Below are 22169 nucleotides of genomic sequence, written 5' to 3'. Positions count from 1 at the left end.
AAAAAGACCCTGAAAAAGTCACTTAAATAAGAAAAAGCCTAGCAAATGTGAAATAGGGAAAAACTTACATGCACAGAAGAAACTAGGAAGAAGCCATCATAATGCTGCCAATTATGAAGAATTCTCTAGAAGAAACACATTTAAGAACAGATTAAGAAAAGATCCCCAGGGACTTTCCTGGTGGTCCAGCGGTTAAGACTCCACACTCCCAATACAGGGGGCCCGTGTTCGATCCCTGGTCAGGAAACTAGATCCCGCAGGCATGCTGCAACTAAGAGCCTGCAGGCTGCAACTAAAGATTCTGTACGCCACAATGAAGATCCTGCATGCCACAACTAAGACCCTGGGCAGCCAAATAAATAAATATTGAAAAAGAAAAGAAAAGAAAAGAAAAGATCCTCAGAGCTAACCTACAGAAAATCATTAGAGGAGAGCAGGCTCGGAGAGGGCACTGAGGGCACTGGCTAGAGACAAGATTCCCTGCAAGATGGAGAATAAAACCCCAGTATAGGCTGGCTTGGCTACAGTGGGGAGCATATGGCTGGGTGCTGTAGCAGCCACAGCAGCAAGGACACAGGGGCTCTGAGGGTCCACAGGACTGTCTTCGGGCCAGAGACTGGGCGATGCCCCAAGTCAATGGCAGTGAGGGGCTTCTTCCTAAAGAGGCCCCATGTGATTTCTGTATCAAGAAGAAAGTCCAGGCTCACCAAACCCAGCTCCTGGTATATTTGGTGCTTATGAATACAAAGGGTCCCAATGGGGTCACCCATGTTTCCAGCTCCCACTGTGCAGTCCAAAGGAGCAGGGCTTACAATGATTTTGCAGTCCATCCTGAAAGAACAAAGAAAATTCTGAGGAAAAAAAGTGTGAAGTACACCTTACCCTAGCACCTATTAGATATATTTAAAGAAAATGTGATCAGAACAGTGCTGGTGCAGGAGCAGACAATTCAGTGGAACACACCAGAGAATTCTAGAGCAGACTCAGGTATATACATGGAAATATACTGTAAGACACAGGTGGTATTTCAGATCACAAGAGCAAGGATAGATGTTTTAATTATTAGTGACTTAGGGGAAAAAAAGTTAAATCTTTAACTCACAATTCACCAAAATATGACAAATTCCATCCAGATTTAAATGTAAAGCCTGCGAGGTGGGCCGCAACCTGGGCTCGCAGGGGCGCGCAGGGCAGCACGGGCCGCTGACGGAAGCTGGGCCCGAGTGGGAGCCGGGAGGGGCCAGGCAGGCAGGGTGGGCGGCGCAGGGCCCTGCCCTGCCCTCCCCCTGGATGTGGCATGCTGCCCTGGACCCCCCGGCAGTGGGGCGCGGGTGAAGAGCAGGTGCCCGAGGCACAAGGCCCCTTGGCGGGCAGCGACCCTGGCCAGGCCTGGGACTCTGGAGAGGAAGCCCTGGGGGAGCCAAGAACACCCCACAGGACAGTCTTCAGCCCTGGTCCCGAAGGCCTTCCTGGATCGGAAAGAGCAGCTGCTGCCTTGGCCGCCCCCAGGCCTGGCTGCCAAGCGGTCCCCAGGAACCCCAGTTCCCCTCTCCCCACAGACGACCTGGGAGGTGGCCCTGTCAAAGATGACCCTGCTGGCATCCTGGGACCCAAACTATGAGGCTCAAGCGGACCTCGGCTGGTGTGGGGACCCAGCTGTGGGTCAGGCACCTCCTTCTCAGGCCGGACCTCATGCCATCCCTCATTCTGGCCTCTGTACAAGGCAGCCTCAGGCAGAGGCCTCAGGTCCAGTCTAACAGGACATCAGAGTGGAGAGCAGGCACCCAGGGATGCAGGGTTCCCAGTGATATGCTGTGAAGGCGTCTTTCTTTCTGACCCTCTGCTGCCCTGTGGGTAGCATGTTCCCCTGTACCTGTCTCAGGGCCCTCAGCAGGTGATGGACTCTCTGAAACTGCTGCTCCCACCCCCAATAATGTCCCCCTCGGTCCTCCCCATCCCATCCTCTGGCTGCTCCACTGCCTGGCTCAGTGGGCCTGAGCCGATCGCCCTCACTGGCCTCCTGCAGATGAGCCAGGGGGAGCCAAGACCCAGCTCCCCGGGGGCTCCCAAGCCCCCTGCTGGCCCCCCAGACCCTGCCTCTGACCACCCAGGTGCCAGTGGTGGCCACAGCTGTTCTCAGTGCACAGACCCATCTCTCCCACGGGCCCCAGACAACCAAGGTCCATAGCCCCTCCGGGGGCACAGTGGGCCTCCTACTTCCCCAGGCAGGTTCTGTTGACAATAAAACAGTGTTGGTTTGCAAAAAAAAGTTAAAAAAAAAAAAAATCTAAAAAAACAGATGAAACAAAGTATTAAGAGAGAATTTATTTAAATCTATAATTCTGTAGCAGAGAAAGCCTCTCCGAGCTTGACACAAAGACAGAAGCCAGGCCAGGCCTAGAGATTCAAATACCAAAGAGTTCTCTCTACCAGGAGACTCCAACAACAATCCCTAGAGGAATTATGACAATCTCTGCCCCTGACCCCCAACCCCTTTCTTCCTGTATTCCCGATTCCGGTTCACCCTCCACCTGCTCACTCTGCTGTACAGGTCAGCACCCTGTGAGTCACCCCAGACTCCTCTCCCTCCTTCTTCACTCCCCCACTCAAGATCACCACATCTTGGTCACCTCTACTCTGTCTTGAACTGCACAGCTCCATCCTCTCCAGCCTGGTCCTAACTGTGGGCCTCGTCTTGCCACCTTGGTACCAGTGCAGGGGCCACCAATGGGCCTCCCTGCTCCCAGTCATGGCCATTCCAGCCCAGTGGTTCGGAAAGCCTAGACAGACCACCTCGATTGCATGGACATTTCAGTTTTACAAATGCTTAAATACTGAACAAAACTAAATGGCAAATGACAATCTAGGATAAAATATTTGTAATATAAAAAAGACAAAGAGTTAATAGACTGAATATTCATCAAGTACCCTTATCAATCAGTAAGACAAAAAGAATAAACCACACTAAATAATAATAATAGAATACTCACAAATAAAATGAAAAAAAAAGACTATTCCAATTGAAAACTAAGTACATAATCAAACAATTTGTCAAGGGAATTACCAATGACTAATTGGCCTATAAAAAAATAAAAGTCCAAGTGATAAAATAATAATAATAAAGAAAAATAAAGCAGTAACAACGAAACACTATTTTGCTTATCAAATTTGCAATTAAAAATAATAATAATAATACCTAGTGTTGGGAAGGATGTAGTGAAAGAGACACTTTCATAGGACTGGAGAGCCTAAGTTGATATATCCTTTCTGAAAGGCAATTGGGCAATATGTACCAAAACTGCTGCAAGTGCGCATATTCTTTGATCTAACAATTCTACTTAAAGACTATAACCTAAGCATAAAAATAGGATGTGCACAGAGTCGGTATTATATATCGGCCACCACTGTCAGTAACCTAAAGGGGCAATAACAAGGGATTAGTTAAATCATGGTAGGTACACAGTGAAATACAAGAGATCTTTAGTTTACTGACAAGGAAAACTGTCCACAACTTATCGCTAAGTATAAAAAGCAAGACAAAGAACAGTATGTACCACATGAGCATATGAACCCATTTATGTAATGAAATGTGTGTGTTTATACCCATATATGTGCACAGAAAAAAGATCTTAAAGGATGTAACCAAAATAGTAACAATGTATATCTCTGACAAGTGTTAATTAATATGATTCATTTTCTTCTTTATTCTTCTTTGTGTTTCCTACTTCTTTTACAAGAAACATGCCAGTGTGATACAGACCTCTCTCCCTTCCATCACCTGGTCCAGAATTCCCATTTGGCTCTGAGGGTCCACATCCCTTATATGTAATATACAGTTGGCCCTCCTTACCTGTGAATTCAACAGGCTAAGGACTGAAAATATTTGAGAAAAAAAAAATTCCATAAAGTTCCGAAAAGCAAAACTTGAAATTGCCCCCTTGCTAGCAACTACTTACATAGCATTTACACTGTATTTACAACTATTTAAATAGCATTTACATTGTATTAGTTATTATAAGTACTCTAGGGATGATTTAAAGTATACTGGAATTCCCTGGCGGTCCAGTGGTTAGGACTCTGTGCTTTCACTGCCATGGCCCAGGTTCAGTCCCTGGTTGGAGAACTAAGATCCTGCAAGCCTCGTAGCGTGGCCAAAAAAAAAAACCCGGTATATGGGAGGATGTGCATAACTTATATGCAAATACTACACCATTCTATACGGGAGACTTGAACATCCATGAATTTTGGTATCTCCAGGGGCGAGGGGGGCGAAGATCCTGGAACCAATCCCCAGATATGGGGGGACAGTTGTATTTCTGTGCTACTATAACTTTTCAAACTTAATCTTGTCTCCTCAATTCTCTTGACTGTGGGTATGGTCTGTGTCTTACATTTCTTTTGTGTTCCTCTCAGTGCCTAGTACATAGCAAGTTTCCAGCAAATGGCCCAAGAATGAGTATGTCACTTCTGTGCCGGTGCCTCTTGGGCTGCCCCAGCATGGGCCGACTGGCTCCACAGGTGTCGCATCCAAGCCTGGTTCCAGGCCAGGCTCGAGGCTGTGTGTTGTGAGCCACCTGTCAGTCTGGTCCTGTGAAGATGCCTATTGTTGCTGCTAATTACTGCTGAGTGATGGGGCTGTTTGTTTAAAGCACAGCTTACTACTCCCACACTCAGAGGCGAAGCCAATCCTACGGCATCCTATAATTAATAAATTTTTCCTCTGGTGAAAAGTTGGCTTTGATCCAACAGATCCCTTCCCACTTCTTCCGCCATCCTCACCCCATTTACAACTTCCCATCTGTTGGAGGCCTCCTATGGAGAAGTATCCACTTCATCCAAACTATGGGCTTAGTCAGAACAGCCCTGTGTCCCTGGTGTCCCAAAACTGGCTCACCAGCTCCTTCTTGTCCTCCTGGATGAGAAAGTTTGCTCTCATGTCTAAGCAAATCTACTACCCAAGCAGCCCAGACTGTAGGCCCAGAGGCTGAGAGAGTCCTAAGAGACCACTGAAGGAGTGACAGGAGGATTTTTTCGTGTAAACTCAACAAGTAAATTTTCATGGTTGTCCATAATCTCTGCCCTCAGTATTCATTTCAGTTAAACCCTCTGAAGAAAAAAATACAAAAGCCACTGGAAATGTCAGAATCAAAGAGAAGGGCCAGTTGACTGCTTTTTCTTTTTTTTCTCTTTGTACAGATATAAACAACCCCTGGTGCTTCCCAGGTTCTGGAAGAAGCAGAGAGGGGAGAGAAGTCCTGGAGCACTTGCCATGAGCACTTGTGAGAGGCCAAGCTTAGACTGCTACCATGGGAACCTTGAACTAGTACTTTACAGCCCTGTGCCTCAGCTCCTCATTTGTAAATGGGATGATCATAGTGGAACTTGCCTCACAGACTTGTTGTGAGGATTAAATGAGTTAATGGGTGTAAATCACTTAAAACAGTGGCAAGCTACAGGTGAATAAATCGTAAGTGTTTGCCCCTGTTCACAAAAACAGAGAGTGTCATGGCGACAGCCACATGCTGGGCACTGCCTGCCCTCCTGTAGCCCAGGATTTCTCAGCTCAACACTACTGACATTTTGGGCTGGATAACTCTTTGCTGTGAGCAGCTGTCCTGGGCATTCATTGTAGGACGTTTAGCAGCATCCTTGGCCTCTCTCTATCCACTAGGTGCCAGCAGCACACCCCACCGAACCCCCTCACCAAGCTGTGATGACCAAAAACATCCCCAAACATGGCTAAATATCCCATGCTGGTGCGGATGGGGGCAAAATCGCCCCTGTTTGAGAACCACTGACACAGCGATAAGTTGCGGACGGTTTTGTCTGTAAACTAATGGATCTCTTGTATTGCACTGTGTACCTACCATGATTTAACTAATCCCTTGTTATTGCCTCTTTAGGTTACTGACGGTGCTGGCCAATATATAATTCCGACTCTGCACATCCTTATTGTTATCCTTAGGTTACAGTCTTTAAGTAGAATTGTTAGATCAAGTTGATTCCATTTGCTCCACTGCCATGGAGAAGCCATGCCACATACTCTGACCTCCCACTTCTGTGCAGGTCCGGGGTGGATCCAGGCCTAGAAGCCCCACATTGATGTCCCTTGCAGTTAGATGTAGGAGCTGCAGGTGGGGAAGTAAAGAGTAGCCAACTGTTTCTCTAGGTGGCTGCCGTTTTCTCTTCTTGCAGATAGAATAGGAAACTGGAATCTGGGCAGTCTCCTAGCTGTCAAGCACCCTTGCCCTTGAGAGACCAACAGGGTACAGAGAGAAAAGGAGTCCAGGGGCTGAATTCTCTGGCAGCTTGTGGCTGTGGCCTTAGTAATAGGGCATAAGCATGGTTACCAAGACTCCTGGGAGCGCAGTCCAGCCCAGAGAGGAGAAGGCTAGATAGGATTCAGAGCTGAAGCCCCGGCCACCGCAAAGAAAACATCCTTACCTAGTGAGGTCTCTGGGCACAAGAGGTGTGGCCCTTCTCTTCTCAGGAAACAAGTGGGCTCTGTACTTGATTATGAAAAGAAGCACACTGCTCTCTTCATAAAATAAACTCCTAATCATTTAGCACTATTGAAGTTTAACATGCATTTATTTTGACCCAGCAGCTGCACTGCTACAAATGTATTCTATGGATATCTCAGCACAGGTACACAGCATATACACAGGGACTGTGGTGTCCTAATTTAAAGTTTAGGCTTGGGACCTGATGCCTGATTCAAATTCCAGACCTAGTACTACCACATGTGTGACCATGGGAAAGTTATTGACCTCTTTGTGGCTTAGTCCCTTTATTTGTGAGGCAGGGGCAATAACAGGGCCTATATCTCATTGGGCTGTTACAAGGGTTATGTGACTTACCATATACTAAGAACTATGTCTGTGATCAATAAATGCTAGCTATTATGATGTTCATTGTGCCCTTAATAAAAATCTGGAAATTTAGGCCAATCAACTGGTTAAACACATGTGTTACATCCATTCTATGGAATACTGGGCATCACTGAAAGAAATAAAGTTAAACTATATCTACTTAAATAATAGAATTTATTTAACAATAAAGGTCAAATTGTTAAATAAAGAATCAAAAGAGGGCTTCCCTGGTGGCGCGGTGGTTGGGAATCTGACTGCTAATGCAGGGGACACGTGCTCGAGCCCTGGTCTGGGAGGGTCCCGCATGCCGCGGAGCGGCTGGGCCCGTGAGCCACAACTACTGAGCCTGCGCGTCTGGAGCCTGTGCTCCGCAACAGGAGAGGCCGCGATAGTGGGAGGCCCACGCACCGCGATGAGGAGTGGCCCCACTTGCCGCAACTGGGGAAAGCCCTCGCACAGAAACGAAGACCCAACATAGCAATCAATCAATCAATCAATCAATCAATAAATCTTTAAAAAAAAAAAAAAAGCTCAATATAAAAATATATATATATATATATAAAAAAAAAAATCAAAAGAGTTGCAGATAAGTACCTGTAGTTTGAGATTATCTGTATATAAAAAGAGCTACACAGAAATAGATACATGTCTTTATCTGCATAGGAAATTTCTAGAACACTCAAGAAGCTGTTAGCAGTAATTATGCCTAGGGAATGGGAATGGATGACTGGAGAACTTTTGCTTTCTCCTTCAGTACTGTTAGAATTTCCTACTATGAGCCTGTATCTTTAAAAAAATAATATTGTTTTTTAAAAAGAATAAATCTATATCTACTTCTATGGAAACATTTTCAAGATATATTGCGAAATCTTTTTCACAAGTGGCAAAATATGAATGGTACAAGCAACAGGAAGAAACCTCAGTTCACAAATTCAGGTGAGCAAGAAACCAAACTTTAGTTTCTATAACTCAACTCAATGTTTATGGTGAGTTTCCATCCTGCCAACAGGCAACTTAATTCTAGGTGTGTCTGAACCCTGAGAAGTGCCAGACATGGGACACGGGAAGGGGCTGTGAAGGTGGCTGAGGCCGGGTCCAGCAGCCTCTGCTGCTCTGCGCCACTGTGGGCAGCGAGGAGTCTAGGACCAGGCTGCCTGCACCCCTACAGCTTGGTCCCACCATGCGGCCACCGCTCTATGGGATCTTACTCCTGCCTGCCCAGGTGAGCTGCTTGAAGGCAGGGTGGGACTCCAGAGACCACAGATCTTTCTCCCCTGTGTCTCCTGCCCCCAACCAGTCTGGGGGAGGGGAAGGCTGCAAAGAGTTGGGGGTCTTGCCACTTCAGGTGAAATCCTTCTTCCATCTTGTTTCTAGTCAAAGTATTCAGACTGTGCAAGAGGATCCTTCTCCTTCGATGAGCTATTCTGCAAATCCTGAAGTTTCCCTAAGTGTGTAAGCTTTTGATACACAAAAGCCAGAGACACCTGAAGGTTGATTCCATTTTCTAATCTGGAGAGCTGGTTCAAGACGAAATAAGCTCCATGAATGTGAGAGTGGAAAAGGGGGAAATCCAGGGAGGAAAAAAGAGATAATTTTTCAAACATTATGCAAGCCATACACATGTGTAAAAGCAGAGCAAAAAGTCTGAACATTTCCACCAAATAGTTAACCAACCAGTACCTACCAGCAGTGTAAGCTTTAAGACAGGGGAAGGGGTGGAAGAGGAGCTTTACCTTTTTATTCTATGTATTTCTGAACTGCTTGGATTTTTTAATGATGAAGCTATATTCAGTACTGCTTATATAATCTATTATTTTAAATAGATAAATACCCATACATTGTTTGCCTCCAGGCTGGAGACGGAAGGTGATGAAGGTCACACCAGTCTGGCCCGCTGGTGGGCAGAACCTTGGGAAGCTATCTGCATAAGTGGTTGGGAGACCTGTTGGGAAATAACTCTTTCTAAAGGAAGAAGGAAATAGGTACAGTGAGCTGACCCAGAGACAAAAGCTTTGCTCTGTGGAAAGGAGGAGGTAATTCTGAGCCAGGGTGGTAACTGTGATTTAGACATACCTGTGGAGCCAAAGCCAATGGCTCTATAAGGCAATGGGGGCACCAGAAGCCCCATAGCCCTGCTCTGATAGTGGAGCTGGCTGACCTCATGCCAAAATGTCAGTGACTCCTAGCAGGGGCGGGGTGCCTGATGGGTGTGGTAATGTCCAGCAGAACTGATAGCTCCATGGGGTGTGGCAGGGGCAAAGTGAGGTTGCAGAGCTGGAGGAGGGGAATAGATACCTAGGGGTGGGGGTAGGAGGTAGGGGGTTAAACTGCCTAACCTTATCCACCAGCACATGGGAGACACACACCCTGGGGATGCCCAAAATGCTCATGGGGTGAGCGAGTGGGAACTAGGCAGGACCTGGGATCCTGCACTGGCAGGTAGGAGCAAGAGTCAGAGACACACTGGGATGGGCTCTAATGATGTGATAAATGCACACGAGTCCAGCTGTGTGCACAGGTGGGCAGCACAGGAGACGGAGCCACAAAGTCTATGTGGGAGAGGTCAGGGAAGGTCTCCTGAGTCAGTTGACACTGGTAACTCAGAGAGGGTGGGAAGGGTGGAAGACATGAGGAACTGCGTATGCAAAGGCCAGGAACTGTGAGGGAGTGAGCCGGGATTTGGGGGAACTGAAAGCAACTCGGGCTGAATACAGGGGAATAGCAGATGAAGCCACAAAGGTTGTGTTCCATGGTAAGGAATTTGGACTTTATACTACAGGCGATGGTGAAGCTCAAAAGGGCGTTTTCAACAGGGAAATGAGATGGTCAAATTACCAGGAAAGCTTTCTCACCACCACACTCCCGCCACTTCTAGCTAACTCCCGCCCAGTTGGTGCAGTCTGAGTGTTGCTTCCTTTAGGAAGTGTTCCCTGGCCACCCCTTGGACTTACCTAACCCTCAGTTAAGGCTTCTAGGGGTTCCCAAGCACCGCCCCGTTTCTCTCTATCACACTGTGTCATGATTCCCTGTGTCCTGTATTTTTTTCTCTCTCATACACTGTGAGTGCTGGAGGCCAGCAACTGTTGTCTGTTGTGTTCTGTGTTGTGTCCCCAGCACCCTGCACAGTGCCTGGCATAGTAAGCACACAATACGTATTTACTTAATGCACAAAAATCCAAAACCCTGTGGGAAGGTATCTTGAGGTTTCCAGCCTGAGCTGTAAAGTGTAGGTTGGAAAGGGAGGACAGGGGACCAGGGAGAGGGTTCTTGCAATAGTTTGAGTGAGAGATGATGAGGGCCTGGTCCTAGGCAGTGGTGGCGGAACTGGAGAGCAGGGAGTGACTGGGAAAATATTTAGGGGGCAGAACTGATAGGCCTGGGTGATTAGATGATGGAAGTAAGGGGGCCAGATAAGGGGAGTTCCTGGGCTTCTGGCTTAACTAGTTAGGTGGATGAAGGATGAACCAAGACTGGCTATGTGTGGGGGAAGATGACACAATCAGGCATACAGGTGGAGAGGTACCAGGGGCAGCTTAAATCATAGAACTTGAGCCCAGGACAGATATCTGGACTAAAGATAGAGATTTGGAAGCTGTCAGCCTGCAGGTGATGGTTAAAGACCAGGGAGGGGATAAGATCACCCAAGGAGTGAAGGAGCAGGTGAAACAAGGAGGACATCCACCTATAAGAAGTGGGCTGAGGAGGAGCTTTTGGAGAGAAAAGGAGACATGAGAGAGGAAGAGAGAAAAGAGAGCAGTAGCACAGTTGCTGGGGGAAAAGGGGCTTCAAGAACTAGCGAACAGGGTCCAACAGTGTGGAGAAACTGAGAACGCACCCAGGCCCCTCCTTACAGTTGAGAAAACTGAGGCACAGGTAGGCTGACTGAGGTGTTCGATCCCACAAGCTATCATTGCCCATGATCACATAGATCAGTTATGATCTCTGGACTCCTGGGGGGGGTCCCGAAGACCCTTCCAGGGTGGTCAGAGAAGTAAAGACTATTTTTATAATAATACCAAGACTTTCTGTAGTATTCACTTTGTTAACATTTGCACTAATACAAAAGCAACAGTAGATAAAACTGCTGGGGCCTTAACGCAAATCAACGAAGTCATATTCTTCACCCCCAAGCACTTATGTTTTAACAAAAAGGCCAACTTCACATAAGAATGTCTATAATGGAGCAATAATCATTAATTTTATTAAAACATGACCCTTGAGGGCATATCTTGTTACTAGCCTTGCACAAAGCACTTCTGCTGCATACTGAAGTACTGGATGCATTTACGTTATTGCTTGCATTGGGAGCTAAACTACCTGCTTTTTTTTGTGGAACACCATTTTTATTAGAAAGAACAATTGACAAACTATGATAATTCAGACTTGGGTATTTAGCAGACATGTTCCTGCAAATGAATGAAGTGAACTTGTCAAATCAAGAAAAACCGATAGTAATTTTTGCTAACGATAAAATTTGAGCTGTCAAGTGAAAATCAGGATGAGCTTGACAGCTTCCCAATACCTAGACTTGGTGATGAAATCAGTGATAATATTAACAAATGTGGTATTATGAACTGACCTGTGTCTACATTTGGAAGATCTGCATAAATCACTGAGCCATTATTTTCCAATGACCAATGCATGATGTTACAAAATCAGTCATGAATAAAAGACCCATTCAAAGTGCAAGACAAACCAATGGAATTTAACATAGCTGAGTATGAGAAATTCATTGATATGGTTTCAGATCTCACATTGCAACTAACCTTTCAGAAACTGCCATCTGTCCAGTTTTGGTGACATATTAAAGAAGATATCCACAATTATCTGAAAAGGCTATTAAAGTACTCCTACTGAGCTGGCGAGCCACAACTAAAGGAGCCCTGGAGCCGGAATTAAGGAGCCCTGGAGCCGCAACTAAGGGGCCTACATGCTGCAACTAAGGAGCTGGTGAGCCACAACTAAGGAGCCCACAAGCCACAACTAAGGGGCCCGCCTGTCGCAACTAAGACCTGGTGCAACCAAATAAATAATAAAATAAAATAAATTTTTAAAAATAAATAAATAAAATACTCCTACTTTTTCCAACTACAAATCTGTATGAAGCCGAATTTTATTTATCTACTCCAGCCAAAGCAAGATATCACAACAGACTGAATACAGAAGCAGGTATGAGGAACTTCCCTGGTGGTGCAGTGGTTAAGACTCCACCTGCCAATGCAGGGGACACGGGATTGAGCCCTGGTCCGGGAAGATTCCACTTGCCGCGGAGCAACTAAGCCCATGCGCCACAACTACTGAGCCTGCATTCTAGAGCCCACGAGCTACAACTACTGAGTCCGTGTGTCACAACTACTGAAGCTTGCACGCCTAGAGCCCATGCTCTGCAACAAGAGAAGACACCGCAATGAGAAGCCCATGCACCACGACGAAGAGCAGCCCCCGTTTGCCACAATTAGAGAATGCCTGAGTGCAGCAACGAAGACTCAACGTAGCCAAAAATAAATAAATAAATAAATTTATTAAAAAAAAAAAAAAAAAAAGAATCTGCCCGCCAATGCAGGGGACATGGGTTCAAGCCCTGGTCTGGGACAATCCCACATGTCGCGGAGCAACTAAGCCCATGTGCCATGACTACTAAGCCTGCACTCTAGAGCCCGCGAGCCACAACTACTGAGCCTGCACGCCACAACTACTGAAGCCCACATGCCTAGAGCCTGTGCTCCGCAACAAGAGAAGCCACCGCAATGAGAAGCCCACGCACTGCAACAAAGAGTAGCCCCCGCTCGCTGCAACGAGAGAAAGCCCACGCGCAGCAACGAAGAGCCAACATGCCAAAAAATTTTTTAAATTAAAAAAAAAAAAAAGAAGCAGGTACGAGGATCCAACTGTCTTCTATTAAGCCAGTCATAAAAGAGAGTTGCAAAACTATGAAACAATACAGCTACGCTAATTTTTTTCTTTTAGAAAATATATTTTTTATAAAAAGTATATAAAAGATTTATTACTATTATTTTAAAATAGTTAACAACTAATTTTAAAGCCTCAGTTTCTAATACTTTTTTCCGTATTTGTACTATGGTAAATATCTATAGCTACAATCCACATAAATAAAAGTTTCTGAAGTCCTCAATAATTTTTAAGAGCATAAAAAGGGTCCCAAAACCAAAACGCTTGAGAACTGCTGATATAGACCACCCATTCCTGACTCCCAGTTCTTGGGGCTTGTTTCCAGCACACCTACCCCTCCCATTCACTTCTCCACAGAATAAGAATTATAAAACCTAAAAATAAAATCAAAAACAAAACCTAGCTGAAGAAGAGATAAGAGAGCAGAAGAGATAAAGAGAGCAGGCACAGTGAGCTAAAGAGAGACTAAGATCCTTTCCTTCCCTTCAACATAATATTCCTTTAAGGGCCACAGCCTGGTACGCAGCCCTGCCAGGCTAGGCTGAGTTCATCCACAACCCCTCCCTACTGCCACCTGCGGGAGAAGAAAGACTGGGGGCAGAGGGCTGAGTGGGAATTCAGGTGTCTTATCTCCTTCACATTCAGTACCTGATTTGATACAACCAATGAAGTAAGACAGGTGGGGCCATTTTTTTCTTAGTCATGATTTACAGGGGAGGAAACAGAGGTTTGTACCTTGACTAATACCAGTAAATAAAACACAGGCTGGGAGCTGCAGCCTCAGCGTTGCAACCCAGGTTTCCTTCCACAGGGCATTCACTCTAAGATGCCTCTCTTCCCCGCTCAAGCCCAGAGGTCCACCATTAAAGATGCATTATTTTACTTGTAAGTAAGATCTTATGTTTGTAAGCCACATAAAATTATTTTTTTAATCCTTTGTCCATTCTTTTGGGTAACTGGTCTTTTTATAAGAGAAAATGACCCTTTGTATTACTTTTCAATTACAAAACTAGTTTAAAACTGATTAAAAAGTAAAACAATGAAATAGAAGACAAAAAAACAATAGAGATGATAACATAAAAGCTGGTTATTAGAAAAAGAAAATAGACCTCTAACAAAACTGAAAGGCATGAGGGACCTCCCTGGCAGTCCAGTGGTTAGGACTCCACGCTTCCACTTCAGGGGGCACGGGTTTGATCCCTGGTTGGGGAACGAAGATCCCACCTGCCGCACGGTGCAGCCAAAAACAAAAAGGCATAAAGCATTAAATACATGATACTGGGAATGAAGAAGGGAAGATTAAATACAGTGGAGATATGAAAACAAGAGAAGACTGAAAATTTTATGCTAATAGTTTTAAACTTTGACTTTTTAAAAATTTTTTTGAGAAAAAATTTTAAATTACCAAAACTGACTGGAGGAGAAGTAAGTTCTAGTAATACATATAGTAAGAGTAATAGAAGTAATATTCTGAAGGTATCCTTTTAAAATGCAAACCCCTCAGGGCAGGAAGTACTAGTGAGTTGTTCCTCATCTGCCTTTTGTGACAAAATAGATGAGTTTTTGGAGCTTAGACCTGTCTGTCTGGTTGGAAGAAAAGAAGGTACTAGAGTACAGAGGACGGGCTGGCACTGCTCCTTGTTTAGCAACCCTGGAGTCAGATTACCCCACGGCTGAACCAGGCTGCCAAGACATCCTCTGCTAACTTCCCCAAGACTCAGCACCTCAAACATGAGAGGCTGCTTGGCCTGTCAGTCCCAGGTGGAAACAGAGATGTCCCTGTCAATCTGGCTCTGCCCAGCCCCAAGGCTCAGCCTACAGTCCCCTCATCCCTTTCTCCTTCCCTCCTCTCCTTACTTCTTCTCCCCTCTCTCTGCCTCCCCTCCCCCATCTTCTGTAAGGTGACAAAGAGTAGCTCCATGTGTGGCTGGAGTCATATCAGGTACTACTTCTTGGTACTTCCAGCCAGAGGAGTTGTAGCAAATAGGTGGAGTCCTGAGGCCTAACCCTCAGCCTGTCTTGGCTCATTTCCCAAACTCATTTCTTTTCGTTTTTTGGTTTTTGTTTTGTTTCGTTTTTTTAATATTTTTTTGGCCATGCCACACAGCATGTGGGATCTTATTCCCTGACCAGGGATTGAACCTGCTCCCCCTGCATTGGAAGCTTGGAGTCTTAATCACTGGACTGCCAGGGAAGTCCCCCAAACTCATTTCTGAATCTGATGTCAGAACGGGACAGAGAAGGGGTCTGAGGGATGTGGTAGTGTGTGCGGTAAAGGGAGATAGTTGTCTAGCTCTCTCCCCTGGTAGTGGAGTTGATGCAAGAGTTCTACCCGTTTACACCTTACACTGTCTGTGGCCCAAATGACTATCTCATATACATAAGCACTACTGTGCCTCAAATTTGTCAATGCAGTTGGATGAGTAAAAATTAAATCTATTTAAATGTTACCCTGTCCATACCAGCTTGTGACTACTAGTATTATCTCAAGCAACAGACACTAGAAGCACCACCTCTACGTGTGCACACGTGTGTGTGTGTGTGTGTGTCTGTGTGTGTTGAGGGGTGAAAATCCCTTAAATATCTTAATGACAGAAAGGGTGATCTCTTTCAGGAAAAGGATGGGGATGACCAGTGTACCCACCATTGCTGTGGTCAAGTTATGATGTCTCCTTATGGTCTTATCCATGGGGATGGGAATGGGAAGGAGGCCACAGCAGAGAGAGAGCTGAGTTTAGGTAGAAAGGGTTCCTTTGTAGACCTTGCTAATGATCTAGTCCTGGATTGACTCTAGCCCCTGGCAGCCCCTAAGGCAGGTACTGCGGTGGACTCCTTGCCTTGCTAAAGCCTCAGGAGTGGGATGGGATGTGGGAAGGCAGATACTCACTGTGACCTCCAACTTCTGCTGACTACCTGGAGTGGCCAGCCTGTCCAGATAACAGACAACTGATGCTGCAATGACACTGACCACACCTGAGGCCAGGAACTTATCAGGCATGTTCAAGTGCATTAATGAACATAGTGGGTTGGAAGAGTTAAAATCTGGACCATATCAGATGTTAGACAGTCCTTACCAAAGTCAGCCTCTGGTGAGAATGTAGATAGGAATCCAGTATCAGAAAACTAAAAACCTACAAGAGCGGTGCCACCCCATGGGCATTTCCCAGTCCAGGTTGATATTATGATTTGAAAAGCCCTAAGGAAGGTCCCCAGATTCTCCCTCCTATCTAGTGAAATAATGCCTAAAATTCCTAAATTAGACCTCTCTTCCTTTCACTGCACTTCCACTAGCTTGGGCAGTGCTGGGTGGTGTTGGATGGAGCCGGGACCAGTATTATTCTGAGCTGTTGGCACTCTTTTCCACCCCCAGTACAGATGAAGGCTCTGAGAATGAAGTGTGATTGGGATAGGTACAAGAGTGGACGGAAGTAATGATGAGGAAGTAGCTTTCTAATACTGCCTGCAACTAATTCTATTGATGATCTAGACTTTCAGATCTCTCTCCCTAACCCCACCAAAACTATCTGGGTTCAATCTTTGGAAACAGTGAGCTGCTTCTTCAAAGTGCCCATCACTCCTTGCCACCTGAGACCTACGATGTAGGGTACTTTCAGCACGGGCTCTATGTAGGCTCAAAGGCTGTAAGTGATTAACTCAAAACCTCCCTCTGGGGGTTCCTATGTATAGGTGGTAACACAGTAGAAAGCCTGGTGTATTTTGAAGTGATCAGTCAGGCCCTTAGAAATCCTCCTTCCAAAAATATCCTCCCTGGGCTTCCCTGATGGAGCAGTGGTTAAGAATCCACCTGCCGGGCTTCCCTGGTAGCGCAGTGGTTGAGAATCTGCCTGCCAATGCAGAGGACACGGGTTTGAGCCCTGGTCTGGGAAGATCCCACATGCCGCGGAGCAACTAGGCCCATGAGCCACAACTACTGAGCCTGCGCGTCTGGAGCCTGTGCTCTGCAACAAGAGACATAGTGAGAGGCCCGCACACCGCGATGAAGAGTGGCCCCTGCTTGCCGCAACTAGACAAAGCCCTCGCACAAAAACGAAGACCCAACACAGCCAAAAATAAAAATATAAAAATAAATAATTAAAAAAAAAAAGAATCCACCTGCCAATGCAGGGGACATGGGTTCGAGCGCTGGTCTGGGATGATCCCGCATGCCGCCGAGCAACTAAGCCCGTGCGCCACAACTACTGAGCTCACATGCCGCAACTACTGAAGCCCACGCGCCTAGAGCCCGTGCTCCGCAACAAGAGAAGCCACCGCAATGAGAAGCCTGCGCACTGCAACGAAGAGTAGCCCCCGCTCGCCGCAACTAGAGAAAGCTCGCGCACAGCAACAAAGACCCAACGCAGCCAAATAAATAAATAAATAAATAAATAAAATTGCAAAAAAAAACAAAAAAACAAAAACATCCTCCCTACTCCAGACACACCTGGCACCTAAAATTTCACCATTAGAGGTCCTTAAAGTAACTCAATAGGTCTCTAGGAAAACAAAAAGATCTCTTGATTCAGGGTAGGGGTGGGGGATTAGTGAGAAGTCACAAAAGAACAAACCAGTGGTAGGCCTTGAATTCCTAGATGAAAGGCTTAGAGGTAGCAATCCAGTGGGAAGAGGAGTGGGGGTGGGCAAGTGGGAGGGTTGAGAGTATCCAAAGCCATTTTTCATAGTGAATACAGGGTTTTTAATTGCACTGAATATTTATTTGGGGTGGCTTTGGCAAGGGATTGGTAGAGATCTGGGATGCTAAAGACTCCCCCGTAAACCACCCCTTGATGGTAACACTGCAACAAGAGAAACAATCAGAGCGCTAAGACCTTAGAAACCAAGACACAAGAGTCCTGGACTTGGCGGGTTGGGGGAGAATACCAAATTCAATTCCTTCCCCTCTTAGTCACTCTGCTTGTCAGAGGCAGGCAAACACCCCAAGGCTGAGCTGAGGAATATCCAAGAGGGTCCTGAGTCCTCAGAATTCTCGGCAGGGTCCCCTCCCTTGTGGAGGCCTTGGATGGAACTGCAGGAGCTGGGGCCAAGAAAGGCAGGAAAAGGGCAGAATAAATTGTGGGCTGATTGTCCAGTCACATGATGAGATCTCACTGCCTCTTGTCACGTAATTTCTTTTTCCCTCCTCCTCTGGTCTCTCCTTCTCCTCCTTTCCCCTCCCTTTGCTCTTGATTTGGTTAAAATAGATGCAAACTCTGGTCTTTTCTATTTTTAATACCTAGCCATTACATAATCTACGCTGTAATTGCTGACTTGAAAAACTATTGGCAACAGTAGAAAATCCCCAGAGTTTTAAACAGGAAAAGGATTATTACAGCACAAAAGCCTTTGGCAGTTTTACCGACTGGTAAACCGTCTGTAGTCGTCACTTGCCAGTGGAAGTCACGTGGGCCTTGGGAAACACTCTCCCCATCTCAGGGGAAGCAGGCTGGGGGAAGGGATGAACCACAGCTTCATCTGGGAGGAGGCGAGTCAGGGGGTGGGATGGTGTACTGGAGCTCCTGCTGGGCCCAGCCCAGAGCGGGAAGGAGGAAGGAGTGAGCTGCAGGATATCCACCCCCTCTCCTCCCAGGGGCCACTTTTTACTGCGTCTGTTTCTTGCTAGAGAGTCAAGTCTCCAGCATCCCCAACCTCTCCCTCATCGACTTCCTGGGCCTTCCTACAGCCTCTGACACATTTCTGGGCAAGCCTGAGTGAGGGTGGATTATCTCAGTTAAATAGATCATTTTATAAAGACAAAGGAGCAAGGAAGACTGCTTGTTAATCACACAGATCTGACCCACTCCTCTGCAAGGCTTTCCACATATTAAGTCAACCACCACACTATTTAATTCCTCAATAAAATGACCTTATAACAATATAGCACTAGAGGTTTGATTTAACTATCTCATTAAGACAAAAATTCTCTGTTATATGTGTTGGGGGTGTGGGTAGTATAGGAGATACAAAGGGGACAGGGACAGCTTTCCCTGATTTTGCCAATTCTGCCACAATCTTAACCCCAATAATCAAGGAGGGTCAGTCCAATCTCGGTAACTATATGTGACAATTCATTCAATAAATGTTTGCTGAATGCCACACGCTGAACTAGTTGCTGGGGATATATAGCATTGAGTAAAATCACTGCCCTAGTGGAATTGCCAGGTCAGTGAGGAAGACAGACATTAATCAAAATATTACATAAACATATCATTACTAACTATGATGAAGGGTTAGGGAAAAGTATAGGGCGCTAGGGGCATTTAGAACAGGAAGACCCAATAGGGTCTGAAGGTTCCTAGATACCTACGGACTTCAGGGTTCTTTTAATTCAGCACCCTATCTTCCTTCCCGTTCCCCTTCCTCCCTCCCTCCTTACTTCCTGTAGTTAATATCTACTTCAAAAAAAAAATTACTTTTTTTCTATGTAGAGAGGATGATACTAGGTTCTTTATGGTCTCATTTGCTTCATAGAGCAAACTTACAATTTAGCGCTTTAGGACAAAACTGTCTGTTAAGAAAAGCCAAACCACACTTTACAGTGAGAACTATATATAATTCATGATGACCTGAATTAGCACTCAACTGGCTGCAGGTGACAAAAAGTCCAAATCACACTTTCAAAAGGAAAAAAAAAAAGGGAAAGCCTAGACCCATGTAAAAGAGATATTCAGAGTTAGACTAACTTAAGGTATGGTTAGATCCTGGTGCTCAAAAGATGTCATTTAGTCTCCATCTCTCTCGATCTTGCAGCTCAGCTTTCATCTGTGTTGGCTTCAGAACTCCCCCTGGGGCAGCAAGATGGTCACCAGCAGCCTCAGGATTATGTACATTCTACAGGTTTGGCAATCCAGTTGGAAAAGAAATGAGAATTCACTTCTTAACAGTTCCAGTGAAAGTCCAGAGTCCTGATTGGCCTGAATTTCAGACCATGCCCATGCTAACTGCCATTCTCTGACTGGCACAGTCATGTGTCCTCCATCTAGAACCAAAGGATGGACTTTACTACACCAGAACCTGATCTCAGAGTAGGAAGGAGGCGGACCCTCAGAGTAAATCAAGGTGCTCTTATCTAAGACGGGAGAATGATGCTGGGCAGTCAAAGCCCACTCATCTCTACTGTCCTCAAAGTTTGGAATTACAGTGGATGTTAAGACTAAACAATAGGTTCTTCCATCAACTGAGTTTTCCTCCCTAAGGAATGAGCAAGAGTGCTTATTTAGTGTGGCACTGGCTGGATTTGCCCTGTTCCCAATCCAGCTACATGGAGACCTTGGCGTCTTTAGGGCCCTCACTGGAGCCTTAATATTTGTTTAGGTACTTGCTCAGAGCAGTCTTCAAGTCCCAATACCTCGTGGAAAACTTTCCCTACCTCCCTTCACTCCCTACACAGTGCTGGCGTGGCTGGGGAGGCCACAGCTCTCTGGCTGTGACAAGCGTCCTCAAGGTCTGTGTAAATTACAGGAAAGGAAGAGAATGACAAGCCCTTTGTTGGCAAGTTTTGTTTCCCTTTTGGAGTCTAAACTGAAAATGGCTTCCGTTGGGCAGAAAGGGGAGTATCAGGACAGTTCCTGGAGCATCCAACAAACAGACCTCCATCAGAAAGCTCTTGGGGCGGGGGTGGGGGTGGATCACTGTTAAACGGTCTGTGAGTTACACAGCACTACAGCAATCATATGTTAGCTGCAACCACCCTCACCTTGGGCACGTTACAGAAGTGCCTGGATCCCCCTATCCAATAGCCTCTCGCAATTTCTGCAAATTCCCAGCAGCTAATACTCTTAGCAGTCCCTTCTGGCTCTGGATCCAGCTCCTGCTGGACTTTTGATCTCACTCACATCTCACCTCCCGAAACTGGTCTCTTCCCTCTGCTCTGAGTTGTCCCAGATGTGGGACTTGGTTCCCCTTCTCCATGCTTTACCAAAAAGAAAAATATACACATATACAAACTCCATCAAAACACTATGTGTTCATCAGCCTTTCCTCAAGTTATGAAAAGACAGATGGGTTTTATATTACCATGTTGCTTGGCTCCTTCACCCTCTCCAGACACTTCTCTCATTTGGGAGGGGTCTCCCCTTCCCTCAGGAAACTAAATTCCCCTCATATCATTCAGGGCAACTTAGCTCTCCATCCCCCTACCTCTGATATCCAACAACCCACAGCCAGAGTCAGCCCCACTGTGAACCACCTACTCCAGGTTCCACTCCGAGCAGCACTATGGAACATAAAGAAGTTTAAGTTTTGAACTTTCACTCTCTCACCACTACCATTCTGTGGTGGAATGCTTTTTTCCCTAAGAATATGAATTGTACTACCCTTTTTAGAACAGAACTGGCTGCAGTCAGTTTTGGTTTTAAATAAGTTTCTATTACATCACTCTATGTGAACTCTCCAGCTCAGAGAAAAGCCTACATTACACGTCTAAACCAATTCCCATACACCCATATTGGGGTCTACTGACACTGAGAATGTGATTAAGGAACACAGTGCTCTGTCTCAAAGAAGGACAAAGGGGTTATATGTAGCTTCAAACGCCAGGGAACTAGGCAAAACTAAGGTGTCAGTTTCAAGGATTCCTTTCACCTCGGTTGGTGGGTGCCTAAAACCAGCTGAGAGGCTTCTCCAAAGGAGAGGTAAGGACAAATGCAAGGAGCAGGTTTCCTCCCAAGACCTAGGGCAGCTCTAATAAGCCTTGCCTTCCTAGGCCACTCAGGTAATTACCTTCCCTTTCTTAGGGGAAGAAGCAAGAAAGGCCTCCCTAAGGAGGCCCCTGTCCCTTCCACTGCATCTGAGGCAGGAGACTGAGACGCTCTGCAAGGCTGTGAATACCAAAAAGGAGCAAATCCTAGGCAAGAAGAATTCTGAGCTTTGAATTCCTTTGTTCATCACACCAGAAACTGCAACTGTAGGCACCATGGCCCAGTAGCCTTCCTCAGGAATCCTTTTCGTTCCAGGAAGGGAGGGGTAGTGAGAGGTCCCTAAATTCTTCACAGAAGCTAAAATTTATAATACCAGATTAAACAAAGACAGGAAAAGGTGAGGATGGGAAATAAATCTTCTATCTTTTTTTTTTTTAATTTATTTATTTTTATTTATTTATTTTTGGCTGTGTTGGGTCTTCGTTTCTGTGCTAGGGCTTTCTCTAGTTGTGGCAAGCGGGGGCCACTCTTCATCGCGGTGCGCGGGCCTCTCACTGTCGCGGCCTCTCTTGTTGCGGAGCACAGGCTCCAGACGCGCAGGCTCAGTACTTGTGGCTCACGGGCCCAGCCACTCCGCGGCATGTGGGATCCTCCCAGACCAGGGCTCGAACCCGTGCCCCCTGCATTGGCAGGCAGACTCCCAACCACTGCGCCACCAGGGAAGCCCCTCTTCTATCTTACATGAAGACAAAAC

At 46.0% G+C, this 22169-nt stretch overlaps 1 long non-coding RNA gene and 1 pseudogene across 11 annotated transcripts in view; one reads left to right on the top strand and one right to left on the bottom strand.

Annotated features, from left to right (window-relative positions):
• The window catches only part of LOC118905907, an 85931-nt gene that overhangs the window by 6230 nt on the left and 57532 nt on the right, over positions 1–22169 (bottom strand). For 8 of the 11 annotated variants that reach the window (XR_005022369.1, XR_005022367.1, XR_005022371.1 and 5 more), the window contains 2 exons: positions 708–831; positions 69–125 (listed from right to left, as the gene is read on the bottom strand). This is a non-coding gene — a long non-coding RNA (uncharacterized LOC118905907). The remainder of the gene's footprint in view (positions 1–68; positions 126–707; positions 832–22169) is intronic. The other 3 variants (XR_005022373.1, XR_005022374.1, XR_005022376.1) reach the window with 1 other exon arrangement.
• On the top strand, positions 1223–2359 carry LOC118905905 (annotated as a pseudogene).

Source organism: Balaenoptera musculus, chromosome 13 (genome assembly GCF_009873245.2).
Source record: "Balaenoptera musculus isolate JJ_BM4_2016_0621 chromosome 13, mBalMus1.pri.v3, whole genome shotgun sequence".
Lineage (NCBI taxonomy): Eukaryota > Metazoa > Chordata > Mammalia > Artiodactyla > Balaenopteridae > Balaenoptera > Balaenoptera musculus.
The sequence above is the reverse complement of the archived record's forward strand: the minus strand, read 5'-3'. Positions and strand labels throughout refer to the sequence as shown.